General features: G+C 42.0%; 1 pseudogene across 1 annotated transcript in view; it reads right to left on the reverse strand.

Moving 5' to 3' along the window:
• The window catches only part of LOC146964738 (protein mono-ADP-ribosyltransferase PARP4-like), a 103892-nt pseudogene that overhangs the window by 17273 nt on the left and 62606 nt on the right, over nt 1-24013 (reverse strand). The window contains exons 8-22 of the transcript XR_015034573.1: nt 18549-18700; nt 8235-8366; nt 7253-7351; nt 6900-7083; nt 5880-6021; nt 5290-5432; nt 5062-5193; nt 3744-3830; nt 3485-3649; nt 2786-2832; nt 2538-2619; nt 2028-2165; nt 1757-1946; nt 1367-1437; nt 365-511 (exon numbers count right to left, since the gene is read on the reverse strand). The product of XR_015034573.1 is annotated as a protein mono-ADP-ribosyltransferase PARP4-like (transcript). The remainder of the gene's footprint in view (nt 1-364; nt 512-1366; nt 1438-1756; nt 1947-2027; nt 2166-2537; nt 2620-2785; nt 2833-3484; nt 3650-3743; nt 3831-5061; nt 5194-5289; nt 5433-5879; nt 6022-6899; nt 7084-7252; nt 7352-8234; nt 8367-18548; nt 18701-24013) is intronic.

Here is a 24013-nt window from a genome sequence, read left to right on the forward strand (position 1 = left end):
AGCTTTTTTTAGAATGGTGGAGCAGAGCCGTGAGCTGCTCAGAGCTATGCTAAGGAGGCTAATGGGATTTCTTGGTTTCCGCTATGAGATAATAACAGAACGTTACCAGACAGAGTTGTTTTAGAGGTAAATTCATGCAAAACCACTGATGAAAAAGTGGAGGGGTCAGGGACAGTTTTTCATCAAGCAGTCTCTGCATTTGCCTCGAAAACAACTCTGTCTCGCAACGTCCTGTTATTATCTCACAGCGTGGTGAATGTGCAGGTCACAACATGTCCACCAGAGCGTTTTGGAGTTGTTGGATTGTGTATTTGATGAGTTTGATGAGGGAAACCAAAAAGCCCGTTAGCCTCCGTAGCGTAGCTCTGAGCAGCTGCAGGGTGAGCTCAGCGTTCAGGATGTGGCCGTCCGACAGCAGCAGCAGGTTCCTGGTGCCGCGGGACGGAGGCAGAAGGCTGAGGGCCCGCAGGGGCCGCCACAGCTCAGTGCTGCCTCCTACTGGAGAGGGACGCTGAGAGGAGCAGAGGACAGTCTGAGAAACTACATTTCACACTGCCACTATTGCCTACTTACATGTACATTAATAGGAGTTGTGTCTTTGTGTTTGAAGGGATAGTTCAACATTTTGGCAAACTGGTCCATTGCCATAATCCCTATAGTCATAGCAGTAGGTTTGTTACTTTTAATTTTCAGTGCAAGCTTTTTTTAGAACGGTGGAGCAGAGCCGTGAGCTGCTCAGAGCTACGCTAAGGAGGCTAATGGGATTTCTTGGTTTCCGCTATGAGATAATAACAGAACGTTACCAGACAGAGTTGTTTTAGAGGTAAATTCATGCAAAACCACTGATGAAAAAGTGCCTCCACAGGGACAGTTTTTCATCAAGCAGTCTCTGCATTTGCCTCGAAAACAACTCTGTCTCGCAACGTCCTGTTATTATCTCACAGCGTGGTGAATGTGCAGGTCACAACATGTCCACCAGAGCGTTTTGGAGTTGTTGGATTGTGTATTTGATGAGTTTGATGAGGGAAACCAAAAAGCCCGTTAGCCTCCGTAGCGTAGCTCTGAGCAGCTTGCGGCTCTGCTCCGCCGTTCTAAAAGTAGCTTGCACCGACAATTAAAGCTAATGAACCTACTGCTATGACTATATAGGTATATAGGTTCCTAAAGTGAAGTAATAAGTGAATCCCAGTGAATGTTTGAAGAAATTTCCTTGAAGAGTTCTATCAGCCATCGAGTTTAAATGAATGTGACGGATGTACAGACAAAATAAAAACATAATCCTCTCACGTAAGCGCTCAGTGTTCCTCAGAACAGTGCGCTCCAGCACCAACCACACGATGAAATAATCTGCCGGTCATTAACTCACCTTGATGAATTTCTCTGCAGCCTGACGAGCCTCAGTGAGCGGCTGTGCTGTCAGAAAGGCTTCTGTGTGATCTGAGCAGGGAAACACAGAGGAAAATGATGGAAAACATGTCGACTTCACCCAGCGAACAGTTTTTGTTGCTCCCGCTTAAGAAGAGAGTGTTCAGTTCCTTTATTCACTCACTGTGTCGGGCACTTGTTCTCTGTAAGAGTAATTTAATTTCTCATAACTGTTCATCTTTTTCATTTCATGCTGTCAAATTAATACCATTGACTGTCATCTCCAACCTTAGCTTCCACTTTAATAGAGAGAGCTGTAGTCCTATCTTGTCTTTTGTCTCTTTTAAGTTTTATCACAATGTGCATAGGAATTTAGAAGGACAAAAGCGACCTGTGCCAAATGAAACGACGTTGACTCTAAGGCTGAGGCCGAGGGCTCTGAGGACCTGGAGGGCGACTCTCTGGGCCATGTGCAGAGACTCTCCCCTCATGGACTCAGACATGTCCAGCAAGAGGACGACTTCATCGTCCGCTGAGCCGGAGTTGACGTCAAAGTCTGGGTAGAAAACCAACATGCAGGCCTAGAGGAGAGAGGAGTGGATTAAAATCTAAGAAGAACAAGATGTGACTGTGTGTGATAGAGAGAGAGGAGGAGGACTGACCTGGCTGTCATTGTCAGTGTGTTTCTCCACCCACATTCTGGGCATGTGGACATCAGACAGAGTGATTGACAGCTGGAAACCTTCTGCACCCATGACCTCTCCCTGCAGTACACTCACTACTGCCTTGCAGTCTGTTTTCTATGGGATCACAAACACAGAGAGAGAGAGACTGAGAAAAGAAAAAAACAACCTGAGATCTTACAACACAGAAAAACACATATTATTGAAGAAGGTTGTACAAAGTGTCTTTATATGAAAACTGCAGAATTTCCATGGAGCCTGTTCTCTTGATTTATTATGAATGTTAATATTTTCATTTCATTTTTGTTTTATTTCCAAATTGTGAAACAAGAAACAAACCATAGTGAAACTAATATTAAATCGTGTTGACTTTCAAGTGAGAGACAGAGGAGATATCTGACATCCATGTAAGAAAGTGTATCATCATCATCATCATCATCATCATCATCATCATCATCATCATCATCATCATCATCATCACCACGTTACCTTCATCTTGACTTTGTGAGTGATGCACTGCAGTTTGGTGATTTCATAGGGCATCTCGATCGACATGTCCAGCGTGAACTCTCTGAGGGAAAGAAACAACTCATCAGACGCAGCCTCCAAGTGCAGATCACAGAAAATAAATCAGAATGAAAACTATCGTCCGACAAGTTTGACCTAATCAGTAACAAATAATCATGAGTCGTTACAAAAGATGGGGTCAGAAGTTACAAAAACCTGCTGTAGCGCACCTCGTACTCGCCGACTCATCAGTCACACACACTTTCTCCACGGTGACCTTTAAAGCAACAGAAACACACAGATAAAAAAAAACTGACAGTCATTGAACTACCAGTGTGGAGCCGCTCATGTACTATGACATAAAAGCTAACGTCCACATATTTCCTTTATACTGCCACATTAAATCAGTGACGCAGGAATCACATCAACCCAAAAATCAGTATATAACTGCTCAAAAACATAATAGACTGTTGATGCCAAGGAAAGGACAGACCCTTTATAGATTGATATCTCATGTTTTCATTTAAGCTTTAAATGCAAATATCAACATTTTAAAATAAATAAATAAACGGTATTTACATAAATGAAAAATAGCAGCTTATTGCCTAAAAAAATTACATTCTTATGTGTGACACTGTGTAAAAAAATAATGAGTACAACAATCTGATGCTTGGAGACAGGCGCTGTGTCTTCATTTGAATACTTCCTTGAGCACACTGTCATGTAGTATACTACTTACTTCTGCACAAATTTCGATGGTTAGTGTTGTCTCAAATTGAATACTGTTGTTGTGCACTTACCAGAACATTTTGATGTGATTTGATTTGTCAATTGAGACGCACTCACACTCAAAATACTTGGTTTAAGTATGGAAGTATTCAAATTGAGCCACAGCAAGGGTTCTGTCTGTGGGTCCAGGTTCTCCTCACCTGTGTGGTCTGGTTGAGCGCTGCACTCTCCTGCCACGGGGCCACGCTGCCAGGCAGGGAGAAGAGAATCCCCCCGTCCCTGACCACCAGCTCAGACACGTAGGTCACTTTGATGAGGACGGTGGCGCCGGGCGGCAGGTTGCCCACGCTGATGGTGAACACGTCCTGCAAGCCAGCATGAAAGAAAAAATAATTACAGTGTAAAAATATGAATGAAAAATGCATTAAATAAATTAAATTATGTGTTCAGGTGACTTACAGGAGCATCCTGGTCCATGAGGTACGCTCCATGACCTTGCTCTATAGCTCGCTTGTACTCCTTACGAGCCGTCTCCTTCTCCTTCACCTGAGAACCACACAGACACACACATAGAAACACAGACATAGACACAGGGTTAAACTGGTTTTCATGATTCCCCTTCATGCTGCTTATATCCTTTGTGGTGCAACAGTGGGTGAATTTAATGCATGGTATAATATAGGCCTACAGAATATGAGTGTGATGACACTGTTCAGTATTGCGATGAAGATATGACTTGTTTTCAGTTTAGTTTATTTCGGTCTTTGGTTTGACACAGCACTTCATTGTGTAATAGAAATTACAAATCCACATAAATACAGCAGCTAGACAAGGCCCAGGAGAAGATGCCAAAACAAAAATAAGCAAATCAAAATAAACAAATTGTGATTGCAAGAAAAACAAATAAGCAGATATTTAAGTGAGCATATTAACCATGCAGTTCCTGAGTTCTGCTTTAATAGGTACCCTGCAACACTGAATAGAACAATAGAAAAAAAATGCAGCATACTTTTACTGAGAAATTGAGCATGAATAATCAATCATTTAAACAGAAAGTAAATTTAACCCTCTCTTTCCTTCTCTCCTTAATCATTGCATTTTAGGCGACCTTTTGCAATGTATTCATGGCACATGTTCATATCACGATGATGATGAAAATACGATTAATCCGTCAGTCATAGATAGTATAATACAATGACGGATTGAAAAAGTACTAATATTCTATAGATGCACACAGTACAAACTTTAAACAACACAGCCTCACTCAGTAAATCTGCTCCACATGCAGCTGAACACACAGACTGACATCATTATTTGTCAGTTGTCAGTCAAACGAGTCAAGCCGTCGTGTTTGTTTATGTCGGCGACATGCAGAGACGTTAGCAGCTCCTCTGATGACGGTATGGAAATAAACTAGACTTTTCAGACAAAGAGAAAACGAGTTGCCATGGTTACAGAGAGTACCATGATTTGTCTGTTTGTTTACATTTTTGGAGAAGTGTACTGAATTATCTATTTTAATTTCCTGTTTGTTTTGCATCTCTGAGGAACTGTGACTTCTCTTTTCTCTGATTTATCATATTTATGACTCTAATAATTGATGATTTAGTTTAGAGATCAGTGTTAGTGTTGTTATCTATGGTACAGCCAGTGAGATAAAACAGATGCAAACTGCACTGAATTTTTTCACCTTCCTTTTTATCAGCAAATGAATAATGATGAAGACATGAGACAATAAAGAAATAGCTCAACTGGAGATTTAAAAAAGGTGAGTTACCTTTCCCACCACATGTTTCCCATTGATGAAAGCCTCAAATCCACACACGGCTGCAGAGTCATCCAGAGGGAAGACATACTTTGCCTCGATGGGCACAGAGCTCGTGTTGGTGTATTTCTGGAAAATGATGACCTGTAGGCGAAAGAGAAGACAAACTCTGGTTAGGTTTTATATCCATCCCTCAGTTCACAAGGCTGTTATCAAAATGAATCTAGAAAAAAAACCAACCTGTGAGAGCAGATCCATCAGTTTACACTTCACATGGACGGCCTGCAGGGGGAGCTGCTGGCCTGAGCTGTCCAACAGTCCCGCTTTCACGTCCTCCAGAGGGTTTTTAACCTTTTCATCCCCCTCATCCAAATCCGGGCTGGCTGCTGGGTCACGACAACGCGGGACATGAGAAGAAATATCAGAGTGAAGTTACATGGCACAACACAATGGCAGTAAATTTAAATACATGTAAAACCAAGTATTTAATTAAATAAAACCAGGATCTGGTTTACTGAAGTGGTTCTCACTGCCAAAACAAAACATCAGCACTGCAAGACTCAAAACAAGAAGAATTTTGTCTCTATTACTTCCTCAACACTCTCACAGTTACTAGTTCTGCTCAGTGGATTTAATATTACAGTATTTACAGTTAAGCCGAGTACAATGGAGAACTGTATATTCAGTTCTTTGGTTAAAAAAAAATAAAAAAAAATAAAATAAAGTTAAGGAACTGAAGTTAAAGATTTAATCTCAATCATAAAAACTAAAAAAACAAACTTTGACATCTTCATGTTTCAGAAAAGCCTCAGGAGCAGTTGGGCACTCACCCAGATCAGAGGGAGGTGGACACGGCTCGGCGGAGGTGTTGATGGTCGGACTGAAATACCTCAGCTTGTCTCCCTCCATGCTGAACCGAACCACGTACTTCAGTTTGACTTGGTCAGGACTGTACACCACATACTCATCATCCTGGAGCACAGGCAGAGTCACACATGTCACACACACAAGTCCACACAGTAACAGACAGTATAGATGTGGTCAGGCTGAAGGAGGTTAAGTCAAATGTGACGTTCATGGTGCGACCACAATCTGACGATGACCCTTTGCTGCCAGAGGAAATTTACAAACAAGACAATTTTCAAAAATATTAGCTTTAATGAACTGGAACTCAGCAAATTAAAAAAGCTTGTCACAGCTAATCAGTGTCCGATATTAGGGATGAAATCAGATTTGGGACAGCTCATTTAGAGGTCTACCCATTAAAGCAGATATCAGTGGAATGTTTTTGTTAATATAAGTCCTAAATAGTCCTATTTTCCGTCAGCAATCACTTACATGAAGTATTTCAGCCTAAACACGAGTCTCTCCGTCACTCTGCTCTGCTGTAACCCGAGGAGAAAATTTTCCTTGTGGGATACAAGTGTTATCCAATGAGGGGAGAGAACGGCATGAAGGGCTGTGTGTGCAGCCAAGGGATGCGCGTGAATGTGGTGACGTAGCACGAGGACCAATTGATGCCTGACAAGGGCGGGGGCTGCTAACTCATGGTGCGTTCAAGGAAACTCGTACTTTGTGTTTTTCCTTCCTGTGAAGTCATACCAGTTCGATCTGGTACGAGTTCACGAGTCGGAAGTTACGAGTGGCCGTTATAGGGAACTTTCACAGACAACAGGACGGTAAAAACACGAGCTACGGGTTACCTGGAACGCTACCAAGTCGTAGTTGTGACTTGAAGCTGTAACTTACGGTTTCAAAAGCCTGCCTTGAACACAGCATTAGCCGAAACGGCCGTGCCGATGATATCTGCTTTAATCTATTTATCACACATAGGCCTACACAAACTCTACCTCAAACTCAGAGTGAGTGTTAGGGCAGCAGCGGACTCCGTGCACACTGTGGTGTCCCTCAGGGGCTTCGGTGAGCGTGAAGTCTCTTTTGTGGACGTCCTTGCATTTTCCCAACGCCACGTCGCACACCAACAGCAGCCGAGAGCCGTCGGTCACGCTGCACTTGGAGTATTTCAGACTGGTGCTGTCGAGGGGGAGGGCATGGAGGATGAGAGAGGGGCTTTTTGTAAAAAGACGTTCTATGTTTATTTAGCATGTTTTGCTCTTACTTTGATCAAGTGGATAAATTAAGAACAAGTTTTTCTTATGTCGGTGTAGCATGGTTGTCTGTTGTCTGCTAAAATAGCACTAACCTAAACGCATCGGTGAAGTAGATTCCACTGCCCAGATTACCGATGTCTGTTCTCTCAATCCCATGATGCTCCACTCCGACACGAGGCAACAGCAGACCACTCACGTGAGAGTAAAAATCAGGGTTAGAAAATAAATGTTCAAGAAATATAAGTTTTTAAGGTCCTCTGTGAGGCTTTGATACTTTCACAGTATTACTATAGAACCTAGAGCTGCTTTATAATCACACCACACATGGACATCTACCTTTATACAAAAAGGAACCTTTAAAATGTAGACCTGCACGGTTATTATATCACTGTGTAATTTCCAAGTGAATGGTGAGGGGACATAACCATTGTTTAAATTATGTTTATGTTTTGAAAAGAAGTACTACATGAAGCAGGAGGCGAGCTCTAACAATGCCACCACATCCAGTCTCTTCACACAGCCTCGTCTCCAAACAGCACTGGAGAGTCTCTGCTTGAGCTTTATTTATCCACAAACTCTGTAGGAACAATGTTGAGGGAAAACTTCACTTCATCAAACGTCTGTTCAACTTTTTCCTTCAAAAAATAAACCAAAAGAATATGTAATGTTCCTCTGGTGGTGCATTCCCACACTGCAGGCAGCATGGCTTTTGAAATTCAAAAGGCAAAGTTTAGAAAAAGATCTCTGGAAATTTTAATTCCACCGGGATCATCTGGCAACAACACATTTCACCCTGACAGAGAAGCTGGATCTCAGGACGCTCAATTAGATAAAATGAGAGGTTGTTCTTCAGCGTGTGAGAAGGCAGAAGGGAAACAGGACCATTTTTACAACAGAATGAGATGAATGACAACAGACACAAAGGTGCAGGATTGTGTTTTCATTGCAGCAGTTCAAGTATGTCTGACATTGTGTTAGATATCACTACTGAGTCTTCACATTTCATCATGACTTTGTTTCAGGTTTAAGTCAACACAGTGTCCACACTGTGTGTGTGTATGTGTGTGATCTCACCGAGACAGGATTCCTACGAAGTTGCTGGGGCTGGAGGAATGGAGGAGTGGCTTAATGTTCCCAATCTCACTCTTGAATGTCTGAAGCTCCACACCTCTGCTCACATGCAGAACCTGTTGGATCTGCACCTTGCTGCAAATACACAGTTCATTTATCCTAGTGTGTATGGACACGACTGCCTGCACAAAAAAAAACTCAGCAAATACTAATACACCAGTTCTTCTAATCACAGATCATTTGAATTTTACCATTTAAGTATTTTCTCTAACTTGAGAGGGAGAAAACGTTGACTGAGACTGAAATGCATTTCCTGGGTTTGTTCTGTCTGTTCTAACTTGAGGTTTAAGATTGTAGGTTTGGTTGAAATGGAAGAGAAAGGAGAAGCAGAGAAAGCATCACCGATCAAAGAACTGCAGGGTGGAGGTATAGAAATATATTGTTGGGTAGAAATACCCCGTTCGTTCACCGTTGGATCACTGAACAGACTGAGACAAACACAATTGTGGCTTTTTACTAGCTAGGGGAGCGCAACACTTCTCCTGAGAGGAGTGACTCTCAATATGTTACATTTTATTCTAACATTCCCTCCTGTGGAACATATTAGAGGCACTTATACAACTTCAGAAATTAACATCTTACATTTGTACTTTCTGTTATTTCGTCACACTTATAAGTTTGTCTTTCTCTTAGTTCCTATACAGTGGTTTCATCCTGATTTAACATAGTCCGCACCATCCTGGGCGGCGAAACGGATGCCACCTCTGTCGCTCCATGTCTACACTATTGGGCGGCGCTTGGCTCACACCCTAAGGTTTCTTAACCCTAATGAGTCAGTAGTTCTGTTGGTTTCTTCACCGGGTTGAGACTAGTGCTTCCTATGGATAACACCACCCTTTGTAACCGGTCTTCCACTACTGCTCGCTGGTGGTTGGAAATACCTTTTTACAGTGTGACTGGTGGATCCAGGTACTGCGCTCAGCGATCTTTACCGCAGTGGGCGTGGCAATCAGCACGGTGTGGGGGCCTTCCCACTTTGGTGTCGACCAAGTTTTTCTTTTGATGACTTTCAACAGGATCTGGTCTCCAGGTGTCAGCTTGGTATCCTGTAATGGACAAGAGGAATCTGGCAGATTATTTGCTCTTTGTATTTCAGTGGTCTTAAATAGTGAACACATCCAATCTGCTAATGTGCATTCAGCTTTAGCATCCTGTTCTTCTTGTATGCTATCACATACAGGTAACCTGAAAGATCTGCCTTTTCAAAGGGTGTTAGCCCTGAGCTTGTGGGCGTGATTCTCATGTACATTTCTACCAAGCTGATACACTCTAACCAGGGTCTTCCTGTTTCCTCTATGGTCTTTCTGAGTCTTAGTTTGATTGTACCACTAGTTCTCTCTACTAACCCTGCACTCTGAGGGTGGTAGGCACAGTGGTGTTTAAGTTGTATTCCCATGTTTTCTGATACTTTTTTAACAACTTCGTTTACAAAATGTGTCCCATTATCGCTGTAAATCTTTTCTGGAATACCATGGGTTGGTATTATTCTTTTACAGAGAGCTTTGGCAACTGTTAATGCGTCAGGCGCAGATGTGGGTACAATTTCTACCCATTTAGTTAAAGGGCAGACCATCACTAGGCAGTATTTATAGTTTTGATATTTTGACAACTCAATGAAGTCCATACACATATGGTGGAACGGATGTACCATCCCTCCTGTTGAGACATGGCAGAGCCCATGGCTCACTTTTGCTGCTATCTCGTACATATTTATAGGTAGGATCGGCTTGTTTTGTATGGTGTATAGTTCATTTTGTAGTACTGCGTCGTTCTGTAGCCCCTTCCTGGTAACACTTTATTTTAAGGGGTCCTTGTTCCTGTGTAGTTACCTAATTAATTACAGTGTAATTACCTATGTAACTACATGTAATAGCATGTACTTACATTGTAATTACATAGTGTATTTTGGTGTACTTACAGGTCCTTGTTACACTTGTAATAAGAAATGCTTGTTACAATACCTGGTCAAAGTGGCCTCTCTCTTTGGGGAAGGGGTACACCTGCAAGAAAAATGGGTGAAACCACAACCCATGTTGCCTGGGCAACCTTTTCCATCAATCTTCCTCCTGCCTCTTGAGTCTTGGAACATTTATGCTGTTTCACAACTTAGTCTATGTAACAGTTGTGTTAATACACCGTTGTTACACTTTGATACAGTGTAATAAGAACATTAAAGTGTACCTGCTGGGATACCTCAGTTCTTAACCATTAACTGCAATAACCAGTGTCTTCGATAGTGTACCACGTGTGCTGTTACACAACTTAGTATATGTAACAGTTGTGTTAGTACACCGTTGTTACTCTTTGATACAGTGGAATGAGCACATTAAAATAAAGTGTACCTGGGTCGGGATACCTCAACTCTTACAAATTAACTGCAATAACCAGTGTCTTTGTACTGTCTTTGAGGGTTAAAAAAGTGTGTGCTTTTGTTCAAAGAAACCACGTCCGAGTGAGTGGTCTTCTCTTTGGTTCAGAGAAACCGCGTCGAAGTGAGCGCTCGGCTCGTCAAGTCCAGCTATGTTGTGTTTTTTCTGTTGCATGCTCACTTCTCATGCTCGGGTGTAAAAGTGAGCACAGACGGCTAAACAGACTGCTAAATAATATTGTTGGATGCTTTTGCCTTGGGGAATGTTTATCTGTGAGTAGAATATGTCAATAGTGTTACATGATTGTGTATTTTTGTAATTAAGACATGAGTAGTTATGTTTTCGGTAAATATACCTTGCTAGCTTTCAGTCTATGCTAACTCTTTTAATTTTGTTAATCTGGATGCTAATTGAAGTGTACCTATTCATGCAATGCTACTGTAAGTACTGTAAGTAAATTGTGTTTCTGTGATCATTTCAGTTTTACGGAGGAGAAATAGAGGACTCCATTAAAGGACAGGAAAAGATCAAGCCTTGTGGTTTTTTGGGGATAATAAAAATAAAGGACGATAAAGGAACACTGAAATGCATTTTTTTGAGTGTGTGGTTTATGCATACAGATTGCTGATGATGTTTTCAGTTCCATATGAATTGAGTTATCCAGCATTGTCTCATTTTCTGAAAAAATGCTATTCTAGTTATTGGTTTATGTAAAAATACTTGAGTACCAAGTTTCTGCATGATGTTACATGTAAGTATGTAGCAGGTACACTTTATTTTAATGTGCTTATTCCACTGTATCAAAGAGAAACAAGTGTGTACTAACACAATCGTTGCATATACTAAGTTGTGTAACAGCACACGTGGTACACTATCGAAGACACTGGTTATTGCAGTTAATGGTTAAGAACTGAGGTATCCCAGCAGGTACACTTTAATGTTCTTATTACACTGTATCAAAGAGTAACAACGGTGTATTAACACAACTGTTACATATACTAAGTTGTGAAACAGCACAAGTGGTACAAGACTGAAGACACTGGTTATTGCAGTTAATGTTTAAGGACTGAGGTATCCCAGGTACACTTTATTTTAATGTGCTTATTACACTGTATCAAAGAGTAACAACGGTGTACTAACACAACTGTTACATATACTAAGTTGTGTAACAGCACACTTGGTACACTATCAAAGACACTGGTTATTGCAGTTAATGTTTAAGGACTGAGGTATCCCAGCAGGTACACTTTAATGTGCTTATTACACTGTATCAAAGAGTAACAAAGGTGTATTAACACAACTGTTACATATACTAAGTTGTGTAACAGCACACTTGGTACACTATCAAAGACACTGGTTATTGCAGTTAATGTTTAAGGACTGAGGTATCCCAGCAGGTACACTTTAATGTGCTCATTACACTGTATCAAAGAGTAACAAGTGTGTAACACAACTGTTACATATACTAAGTTGTGTAACAGCACATGTGGTACACTATCGAAGACACTGATTATTGCAGTTAATGTGTAAGAACTGAGGTATCCCAGCAGGTACACTTTATTTTAATGTGCTCATTCCACTGAATCAAAGAGTAACAACGGTGTATTAACACAACTGTTACATATACTAAGTTGTGTAACAGCATACATGTTCCAAGACTCAAGAGGCAGGAGGAAGATTGATGGAAAAGGTTGCCCAGGCAACATGGGTTGTGGTTTCACCCATTTTTCTTGCAGATGTACCCCTTCCCCAAAGAGAGAGGCCACTTTGACAAAGTATTGTAACAAGCATTTCTTATTACAAGTGTAACAAGGACCTGTAAGTACACCAAAATACACTATGTAATTACAATGTAAGTACATGCTATTACATGCAGTTACATAGGTAATTACACTGCAATTAATTAGGTAACTACACAGGAACAAGGACCCCTTAAAATAAAGTGTTACCCACTTCCTTTTTTCAGCGTCTGATGTCTGCTTTTGCATGTCTTTTAATACATCTAGTGGAATGATGTGTGGTTTGTCGGTGTCTTGTACTAACACTTCAGTTTGCTGAGCTGCCTTTTTGGCAGTTTCGTCTGCAAATGCATTTCCTTGTGATACATTGTCGGTTTCGCGGGTGTGTGCTGCACATTTGCAGATGTTGCCAATTGTTTAGACAATTGTACAGCAGCCAACAGTTTTGTCAGTAATTTTGCGTGTTCAACAGGTTTCCCTGTTGATGTTTTCATGCCTCTTCTTTCCCATTGCGCGGCAAAAGTGTGCACAGTGGAAAATGCGTATTGGCTGTCGGTATATACTGTCAAGCTTTGTCCTTTTGCAAACTCACAGGCTGTGGTGAGTGCTATTAATTCGGCCGCTTGGGCGGAATAGTGTGATGGCAATGCTGACATTGTTATGACTTTGGTTTCACTAACCACTGCAAAACCCGTTTGATTTTTTCCATATTTGTTTTTTGAACAAGATCCGTCTACAAACCATAAAAGTCCGTCTGGTAGGGGAGTGTCTTTAAGGTCGGGTCGTGGTTTACTGACACTCTCAGTCTCGGCTTTACAATCGTGTGGTGTCCCATCGGTCTCGATGGGAAGTAATGTGGCTGGGTTTAATGTTGTGCATCTTTTTATCTGCAGGTGTGGTTGCAGCAGTAGTGTTGCTGTCAGAGCCATGTGACGCGCCGGTGAAAGAAAACTCATTTTTGTTTCACTAATTAGACAGTGCACAGCGTGAGTCACGTGTAATATGAGTGGGTGGAAGAGTACCAGCTCAGCTGTGGCTTCCACCGCCATTGCTGCTGCACACACTGCTTGCACAGACGGTGGTAAGGCCATTGCCACAGGGTCGAGTCTTTTTGAATAGTAGCCTATCGGCTTTATTTTCGTGCCGTGTCTTTGTGCTATCATGGATGTCATGAAACCGCGTTTACAGTCTACCGTCTGTAGAAATTCTTTCGAATAGTCAGGTAAGGCCAATACCCCTGTGTTTACTAACGTCTGTTTCAAAGTAGTGAATGCTTGTTCTCCTTCTGGCGTCCATGTGAGTTTATCTTTCAGATGTAACTCCTCTTTATACATCATGTCTAACAATGGTTGTGTTAATACTGCATAATCGAGCACCCAGCTTCTGCAGAAATTAGTCAGCCCCATAAATTGCATCATTTGTTGTTTTTGTTTCAGGCTTTGGAGCCTTAGTGATTGCTTGTTTCCTGTCATCGCTTAGCTTCCTCCCCTCCCCGCTGATAGTGTGACCGAGAAACTTCACTTCTTGTTTTGCCAACTGTAGCTTTTCTCGTGACACTTTATTTCCTGTATGAGCGAGGTAAGCCAGGAGCGAAACTGTCGCCTTTTGACATTGTTGTTGTGTTTGAGCGGCTAACAGGATGTCATCAACATACACTAAGAATTGTGTACCCTCTGGTACAGTCCAATCTGCTAGACATCTATTCACTTCGTATGAAAATATGTTTGGACTCTCGCAATACCCTTGGGGTAACCTGTTGTATGAATATTTCTTGTTTTTGTGAGTAAATCCAAACCATCCTTGTGACTCTTTGGCCACGGGGATAGAGAAAAATGCATTACTTAAATCTACTACTGAAAACCATCTTTTATCTGGTTGTAGTGAGTTGAGTAATGTGTGTGGGTCTGGGACCGTTGGTGTGGCACTTTCAACTGCCTTATTTACTTCTCTGAGGTCTTGGATCATTCTCCATGTTTTGCCATCAGCTTTACGCACGGGGAAAATGGGCGTGTTGCAACATGCCTCTGGGTCCTCTTTAATTATCCCTGCCTTGAGCATGTCTTGTATTACCGGTTCTATGCCCACCTCTGCATCTGGTCTTAGTGGGTATTGTCTAATTCTTGGCCTGTAGCTAGTTTTTGGGCGGACCACTACTTCTGAGGCTGTTGTCATGAGTCCGACGTCTGTTTTTCCTTTTGACCAGACTTCTTTTGGAACCTCAGCTAACAGTTCCTCCTCGTCCTGTGTCAATAGTTATCATGCTAGTTCTGCATCAGTACCCGGCGGCACGTCTAAATGTGTTCTCGTTTGCGTTTGTATCACCCACCCCAAATGTTTTCTCCTGAGATTTCCATTTCTTTGCCATCCATCTGATTCATTTTTCCATGTACCAGCCATACTCTCTCCCTGGCGTACTATGCGCTCCACGTCTTTCCATCCCTGGTCGGGGAGTTTTGTCAGAGACACGTGGAGGGTCCTGTCATGGACTAAGTCCATTACTTTTGATGAGACTATGACTGAGACTCCTGTTGCTCCCTCATTTGTTTGGTACATTGTTTTAAGGGTTATTTGTTGGCTACCTAGACGTTGAACCTGTTTATCGAACCCGTGATCTGGACCAGGTGTTGCCTTGTATTTTAAAGTTATGTGGAGTTCGTCGGGTTTCATAACGTCTACCCCTGGTTTCATAGGACACTGATCCAATAGTGCCTGTGCAGTTCTCTGGGGGGGTGTGTTTAATATATCTAATGTCCAATAATATCTTGGTTCACCCCACCCTTCCTGTACTAACAGCTGGTGAGGAACATCTTCTTTTGGGCCTTTGGATTGCATTCCCCCAGTGACTGGTACTAGAGATATTTTTAGTTTTTCCATGCAGTCTCTCCCTAGTAGACCCACTGGACAGTCTTTTGCGAATAGGACAGGGAGCTGAGCTGTTAGATTGGTCGTGGGGTCTACAATTTCTACGTTTGATGACAGCTGTCTTCTGTTAATTAGGCCGTTAGCTGATTTGACATACATGTATCCTGATGATGGCCACATGCCTGGTACTTCTTTATTTAAGGTTGTGGTATCGGCCCCGGAGTCACATAAGAATTTTATTTTTACTCCGTTAACGAAAAGTTCTCTATAGTACGGCTTGATTGGACCAATTTAGCATGATTTCCCCTATATCTATAACTTGCTCGTTGTTTCTTTTTGGTCAGTAGCTGGGCTGCCACTGTGGGTTGTGTGGAGTCGGTCTGCGACGAGGATCAAACTCTTTTCCGCCTCCACCTCCACCTCTGCTCCTACAATTTCGCGATAGGTGACCAGTTTTGCCGCAGTTCCAGCATTCTCTGTCCTCCCTGTCACCTTCTCCTTTGCCTCGGCCTCGGCCTCGGCCCCTGCCTCTGTGCCCTCCTCTGTTTCCCATGTAGAACACTTGTTGTGGCTCGAATGGTTCTTCGGAGAGGAAAACAGAGGCTCCAGAGGTTTTTTGTTTTTTCTTTGTCATGACGTCTTGTGCATGTATAGCCCAATTCATACACTGTGCTACGCCGTCTGTTCTATGGTTCACATTATGTTTCTTCTTTCTTCCTCTTTCCTCCATTGCCTTTTGTGGCTGCACTTGCCCTGAGCTCTCTCAACAATTTTTTTACATCTCCTTCAGCTAACTTTCCACTAAACTTTTGTGGTATATTGATGTGTTGATGAAGAGAAGGGATCACCGCCGACACGTCTTTTCTTGCATTCAAAAAGAGTTTATTACAAGAAGAAGAACAGTGTACAAAAATGCCGAATCGTGGAGCATCTCTGGTGTCAAGAATTGAGATGACTCTCTCTTGGCCTGAAACCTCAAACCTTATATATGTTTTCTAAAACTCCACCTTCTCCCACAGAAGGATATAACTGACCAGGATGGTCAGACAAAGACAGGATCTAAAAACAGAATTTATCCTTAGCTTTCTGACATTTAACCTCTTGACCAAGCTAACTTAAGAATAGATAGTGTCCAGTATCCCCAGAAACTATGACCCACCAAAGAAGGGTAATAGACAAGAAACACATGTCTCAGGATACCTGACAAGACAGATTCTTTCTGGGCTAAATATAGAACCTGTGAAGCAGGGCATTAGTCTACACATTTCTTTACTCTAGAAAATACACAAAGAAGAACATAAGATAATACAAGACAATAAAGAAAAGAGTTTAGGTGGATAATATACTACACTTTCTCTTTTTCATCCATTTCGCGAGGTATTTAACGCTTATGGGATCATACATGAACATAAATTTTGCGTCGCCTGTAGGCCACTACTTACTGCTGTTTCCTCCCATAGCTATGGCAATCTTGGAGTATAAGACTACGTGTCTTTCCTCCTTTGGTCTTAATTCACTGCTGTGTGTACTTCAACAGGCTACAGAGATTTATGTTAACACCGTTAGGTTTCAGTCTCTGTACTGCTGCTTCCACCAGTGACACTCACACTCACATTCACTCACTCACTCGCACTTTTACCGGTACCGTCGTGTGTGTGTCTCTTTCTCTGTCTGGCGGAGCTACCGCACTGTGACAATATGACGAGTCTCTCTTCACCCTGATTTGAGAGCAAGTCCACTCCCTTCCGGCGGAGTTACCAATTTGTTCCCCTGTATAACATCTGTATATCAGGTCACACACACTCTTTCTTACTCACTTTGTCTCGTTGATCAGGATCCTCTGGTTTGGATTCCGTCAATCGCCGCTGGGGTTGGAAACGTTGGACAACCGGCCTGGTAGAGAATTCACTCTCCGGGTCTTTTGTCAGCACCCCTCAGATGAATGCTGGCTATCGATAGACTTCGGCGGGTCCTCGGTCTTCACCCCCGTCGACGATGTCTTGGAATCCGGCTCGAAGGACCAATTATGTTGGGTAGAAATACCCCGTTCGTTCACCGTTGGATCACTGAACAGACTGAGACAAACACAATTGTGGCTTTTTACTAGCTAGGGGAGCGCAACACTTCTCCTGAGTGTTCTCTGCCAACTCCAACGCTCCCCAGTTTGCAGCTTCCTTTTATTGAGTACAAACAAGCAGGTTATACAAAATATGCATTGCTGGATACACAAGTGGGCGGTTGCCCTATACACACACATGTTAAAAAAACCATTTCTCTCCACAACTGCGTGTGGCCCGCTAGATAGCAAGTTTCATATCCTCCTTCACTGGCTTCACAACTTCAGAGATCAACTAAAGGTCAACTGAGAGGAGTGACTCTCAATATGTTACATTTTATTCTAACATATATAAAACCACAAGCAGAGCTGCTCTAAAGCAGGAGAGTGAGTCTGAATGATGGGTGAACTCTAGTAAATCTGTGACACCGAATGGCCTTGAAGGGATACTTCACCCAAAATCAATAATTCACCAATTTTCTACTCACCATCATGCCAATGAAGGAGTCATCAAAACGCTTTTAGATTTCCGGGGGGGGGGGGGGGGTTCGGCTGGCAACAGATTTTCATATAATGGCAGCGGATTGTGCTCACTTTTGAATGGTCCAAAACACACACTATGAAACATCCAGATACCTCCATACTGCTCGTCTGTACTGACCCAAGTGTCCTGAAGCCGCCACATGAAAAACTTGTTTGGAAAAAATTCATTTGATCTCTGTTTTTAGCCTTGTTGTAGCAGTAGCTCCCAGTGGCTGTGCAAGATTTGCTGTGAGATGTTCTTCCGTGTTTACATCATACATCCAATGGTTTACAACGAAGAACGAACGCAGCAAACTTTTTCATGTGGTGGCTTCAGGACACTTGGGTCAGTACAGACGAGCAGTATGGAGGTATTTGGATGTTTCATAGTGTGTTTTGGATGATTCAAAAGTGAGCTCTATCCGCCGCCATTATATGAAAATCCGTTGCCAGTCGGACCCCCCCTGGAACTCCAAAAGCATTTTGATAACTCTGAAAGTTCTCCGAACCCTTCCTTGGCATGAAGACGAGTAGAAAATTGGTGAGTTATCGATTTTGGGTGAAGTATCCCTTTAAATAGGGACACAAATACCAGGTGGTGTTCAGTTACATCTGAGACAGGTTGTGTGGATCCAAATGGGTTCATCTTCCCCATGAGAAACTGTGAAATTACATCAGACATACGAGCACTTGAGAGGCGGCGCGCTACCTGTCCTGCAGCAGAGCAGTCACAGCCTGAAACTCGGGGCTGCTGGGGGGGACAGTCTCAATGCTGCAACGGGGAGCGCGGTACTTCCCCAGACTGGAAGGGGCGGGGCTTCTCAGAGTCATCTCGCTCAAGTTCAAGACATCTCTAATTAACTTTGACAAACAGAAATCAATAGAAATGTTAATTCTGTAGATCAGTGATCAAACAGTCAAGAGTTTGTTGTTGTGCTACACACTAAACTTATTTAAAACAAATAATTATTATTTATAATTAGCTTATGAGATATTATTATGATGGAAGTTTTAATTATTCAAGTTTTTCTTGATCCTGCTCCTTTCCATTTATGATGTTATGTATGTAATAACGTAATGTATGTAAACCATGAATGGAATAAATAGATATGAAATGAAATGAAATGAAAAGCAATGACAACTAGAAAAAACATTTCCAAGAATGGAAATGGTGTGAATGCTGAAAGCAATGCTGAATGAGCTGAAGAAATTATTGAAACAATGCTGAATGAGCTGAAGAAAGAAAGAAAGAAAGAAAGAAAGAAAAGGACAGAAGGAAAGAAAGAAAATGGGAAGGGTAGATGGAGAAAGAAAGAAAGAAAGAAAGAAAGAAAGAAAGAAAGAAAGAAAGAAAGAAAGAACAAAAGGACAGAAAGAAAGAAAAAGACACAGAGAGAAGGGTAGATAGTGAAAGAAAAAGGTAAGAAAAACAGAATAATAGAAGATAAAGAGAAAAGAAATTGGGGTGGATAAATGAAAGAGAGAGATATACAGAGAGCGGTACAAAGAAAGAAAGAAAGAAATGGGGTAGAAACAAAGAAAGAGAAAAGGAGTAGAAAGAAAGAAAGAAAGAAAGAAAGAAGTAGGGCTGACCTCCAAAAGTCGACTATTCGACGATTCGATTCGGAGGCGTCTGATTCGACTATGAACCTCGTAGTCGAATCTAACCAAGACCATACCATTCTGACTATATGGGGGTGCCCACGGCTGCTGAGCATAAATTGTTACATAGAATGTCTTTTTTCGTTATAAAAAGACTATTTTGATACAAAATCTGCCTACTTTCTGTTAATAAAGAGTTCAAAATTATGTGTGCGTTTAAACGGTAGTCTTAGCTTCTTACTACGTATTAATAAATCACCCACTGCAGTTGCACAATCAAAAGGGCGGAGGTTTTTTTTTTTTCAAATGAGCGGAGGTGAGCAGTAGGACCGTCAAAGTCAAGGTACTCAGAAGTCACTGCAGAACACCAGTGTTGGGCAAGTTACATCCAAAATATAATACATTATATATTACTAGTTACTGTCATTTGAAAGTAATTAGTTACATTACAATATTACTATCTCTGAATTGTAATGCGTTACACTACTTGTGTATTACTTTTGAGTTACTTTCAACAAAATAGCCACAGAAATATATGACTAAGCATTTAAAAATGCTAAACTGCAGATTGTTATAGCTGATTATTTACATTCAGTGGAGGATGATGTAACATAATGACTGTGTAGGCCCCTAAAGCTACTAATAACTTCATATAATAGGCACAGTAAAGGCTCATGGCACAATACAATAAGTAACAATGACAGTTAGAATCATATAAGCAGACAAATGATCAAAGTCTGTAAGTTATGATGGAGATGCTGCAAATATTTAAAGTCCTGGCCTATTCATATGAAACAAAATAGAGTTAGAGCCCACTATAACATAGCCTATAGCCTTATAATATGACAAACACACAATCTCTTTTTCTTTTAGTTTCTATTGTTTTATTCTCTTTTAATTCAAGCTTACAGCACAAAGATGCCATGCACTGAATGGACACAACTTCTGTTTTATGAGTCCAACAAACATTAACATGTAATCTAAACATAGCCTACAACGGCTAATCAATAAAACACAGGCCAGAGAAGCCAGGAAATTTGCCAAAAAAATGGCTACAACGTAGGCTACCACAGAAAGGCTGGTAAAATTTCAATCACTTATAGCTAGAACTCTAGCTAAAGCACATAAGGTACTTCAAGAATACTGAAAATAAAATAAAGTGCATGGGCCTATTTGGCAAATATGAAATATAAATCAGTCATTTCACTCCCAACTTCACAAAAAATGTAAGACTGGATAAATAAATAAACATAAAATTGAAAATAAAAAATGATTTCTTCACAGAAACCTGTTCCTGTCAAATGGCCTATATAACAGAGGTAGCATGCAGCCTACAAGGCTGGTAAAGTAAACAGAACTATAAAGGCAGTCATGGCCTGGACATAGCCTACTTCTGGTTCTAGGGTGTAGTGGGGGGGACTAGCCTATTCCACCACCCTCTTGACTGAAATATCTGTTGAAGCGCATCAGGAGAAGGCGCTGAAAGCGTCCATCACCAAGACGGTTGCGTTTTGGGGTGAGCACAAGATTCCCAAGACTGAAAAGTCTTTCTACTGGTGCACTGGATGGTGTTGGGGTGTTATAGCGGAGTGCAATTTTTTTAATCCTTGGAAACATGTGCAGGCTTTCCATCACAGGGGCAGAACTGAGATAAGACATTACCTCTGTTTCCACTGACATGGGCGCATCAGCTGTGGCACTGGGCTGTACTTCAAAAGAAAAAAAGTCATCCTCGCTGGAGGCAGCAGCAGCAGGTTGAGGGGGATCAGGCATCAGGGCTGTAGGCTCTTCTGTTGTAAGGGAGCGGCACTCCGTTGTGAGGAGGAGCTTGATGTGGTCTCTTCTGGATTCTTCTTTTACCCAGCGCAGCTTGAACTTTGGCAGCGAAACAGCAGCCAGAAGTGCATCCTTGGAATCAATCGTCGCAGCAAATCGAGTTTTGATTGCTCCCACAATAACCTCAGGCAGCCCAGTGGTCATTTGCGATAGGCCCTGTGTCATTACTAAGGTTTTGGCCATCAAAACTTCGAGTGTTGGTTGAAGTGTCCCAAAAAAGCAAGTGTCCTCACCCTGTAGGATGTCCAATGCAACTGTGAAAGGCTTCATAATGTAACAATACTCCTTGAGAAATTGGTATTCCCTGTCATTCATACATTTAATCTGAAGCTGTGTGCATAGGCTATTTATGTCAGTGAGGGGCATTTCTATGACACGAGCATAGGCGTTATAGAATGAGTTCCACCGTGTTGTTGTGGGGACAATCAACTTTCTTTCACTGACCTCTTCCAGGCACTCTGATGCGATGGTGGAGCGGCTGGCCTTTGTCCACAGTGCTGAACATTTAGCTGTAGCACTACGATACACAGCCCTTGATTCTGGATTAGATACCAGCCACTTAACAACCTCATTGTTTGCAATAAGATTAAGTGTATGGGCTGCACATCTATGGTGGGGAGGCAGTACACATTGTCCATGCTGCGCATCATCGACAGTAAGCACACTATGAAGGTCTGTGAACTCCACCTCACCATCACCCTCCTCCTCCTCCCCCTCCTCCTCCAACTCCACTTGAAGCTGCTGATGCTCCTTGAAGGCTTTAACAAAGTTGCTCCCATTGTCCGTCACACATGCAGTCACTTTATTGTATGTCAGTCCATACTGAGAAAAAATGTCTTCCAGCTCTGTTGCAATTGCATCATATGTGTGTCTACCCCTAAATCTTTTACAAGCTATTGCAGCCTTCTTTCGTGCCAAGGTATCTGCATCAATCCAGTGCACGGTGACCCCCATAAAACTTTTGTTGTTGGCACTCCATATGTCTGCTGTTGTTGACACATACTGCTGGGCTTCGAGTATTTTCTTCAGCTCCTTCTCCATGACAGCATATGCCTTGTCCAAATCTTTGGCGAATGTTTTTCTGTCAGGCAGTACATGCTGAAAAATTAAGAAGATAGCTAGATGTTAAACTCATGCTGTTTTTAAATTGGTCAGACTATATTCGCATATCCGTAAAAAAAAAAAAAATAATAAAAAAATAAAAAACATGAGAGATTCACTTCTCCTCAACAGCACGGACTCGCTATTTAGGTTATTTGAAATGATAACAAGGTAGATACATGGCCGCATGGCCCACTCTCTATGACAACGTTAGCTTACCTTGTCGTTGCTGCTCACGGGGATTTTGCTGACAAGCTTTCTGAACGCTGGCGATTCTACCGTTGATAGGGAGTGCATGTCTTCCACAATAAATTCTGCCACCAGTCTCCTCACTTCTCTGGCTTCAAGAACCATGGCAGACCGAGAGAAACTTAACTTTTGTTGCTTTGTCTGTCCCGTATGCTCGTCCTCTTTTTTCTTTCTCTTCTCCGCAGGTGCATCCCTCTCTTTCAGCTTAGTGTTAGCGTGGCACCGGTCCAGGTGTTTCTTTAAGTTACTCGTGCTATTTTTTGACGTCGAGAGTTCCCTCGGTGTCGCACACAGGTTGCATTTTACAATGATGTTCTTCTCCTTCTCTTTGAGGAACTGAAAATAATGGGCGAATGTCCATCGCGCAAACGTAGAGTCCGGCTGCGTCGTGTCTGTTGTCATCATCAGCCTCAACAGGAGAGAAAAAAAAACAACAGGAAATCGCGCTTGCTCCCGAGTCCCGGCTTTTTTCTGTTGTCGGGATGTCTCGCGGTGTTGGTGAATTCTTTAAAAAACAACAGCTAAACGGGTTAAAATGCGTTGTAACGCGCGTTACTTAGATTGTAACGAGTAAAATATTACCGAAAATTTATTAGTAATGCGTTATATTACTGCGTTACAGCAAATAGTAATACATTACTGTAATTGCGTTACTTTTGTAACGCGTTACCCCCAACACTGCAGAACACTCACGGAGTGGCAAAAAGACGAGAGGCAGAGCCGCCAAAGTTTAAAATCAAGAAAGTCTGACAGTCTAACTTTGTCAGCATTTATCATGCATGACCTGACAGAACAGCAGCAGACTTTGACCGAGTTACATTCAAGAACCTGCTTTCAATCACGGAAAATAAATTAACTCCAGGTGATTTTTTTTTTCGATGGATCAGCTGTGTTTACCGTTTCAAGTGTTAATAGTTCTGATGGTTAGACAGATGAATTAGTCTCTAACACATCCTAAAGTTTGACATGTCAGAGTTTTTCAGAAGAGGAACTTGTTTTTTTCCGACCTCCGAGTTGTCATGAACGCATCATAAGTGTCGGGAGTCACAGCTGTAATCTCGTCCCTCTGCAGCCTGTCTGTCTCTCTGCCGGTGCCGCGGTCACACTGTGTGTGTAGGATTGATTAACGTAATGTACGGATTGTCGAGTCTAAGTCCCTCTGACCTCCGTTTGTTTTGATACTACATGTTTTACCCGGTTTCTCTGTGTCCACGACCACCGCTATCCTTCACCACGTTGAGGGATGTTTGATTTGCCACTCACAGTCTGAGCAAAAGGAGCGTTGTCCAGGGCAACGTGACATAAACACATACCCTGGCTCACAATGGCTACTAAAAATCATCCAAAGTGCACTCTAAAAAGAAATGTTTAGACTCAACAAAAAAA

The sequence above is a fragment of the Trachurus japonicus genome, chromosome 21 (assembly GCF_045865225.1).
Source record: "Trachurus japonicus isolate A0001 chromosome 21, Traja_1.0".
Classification (NCBI taxonomy): domain Eukaryota; kingdom Metazoa; phylum Chordata; class Actinopteri; order Carangiformes; family Carangidae; genus Trachurus; species Trachurus japonicus.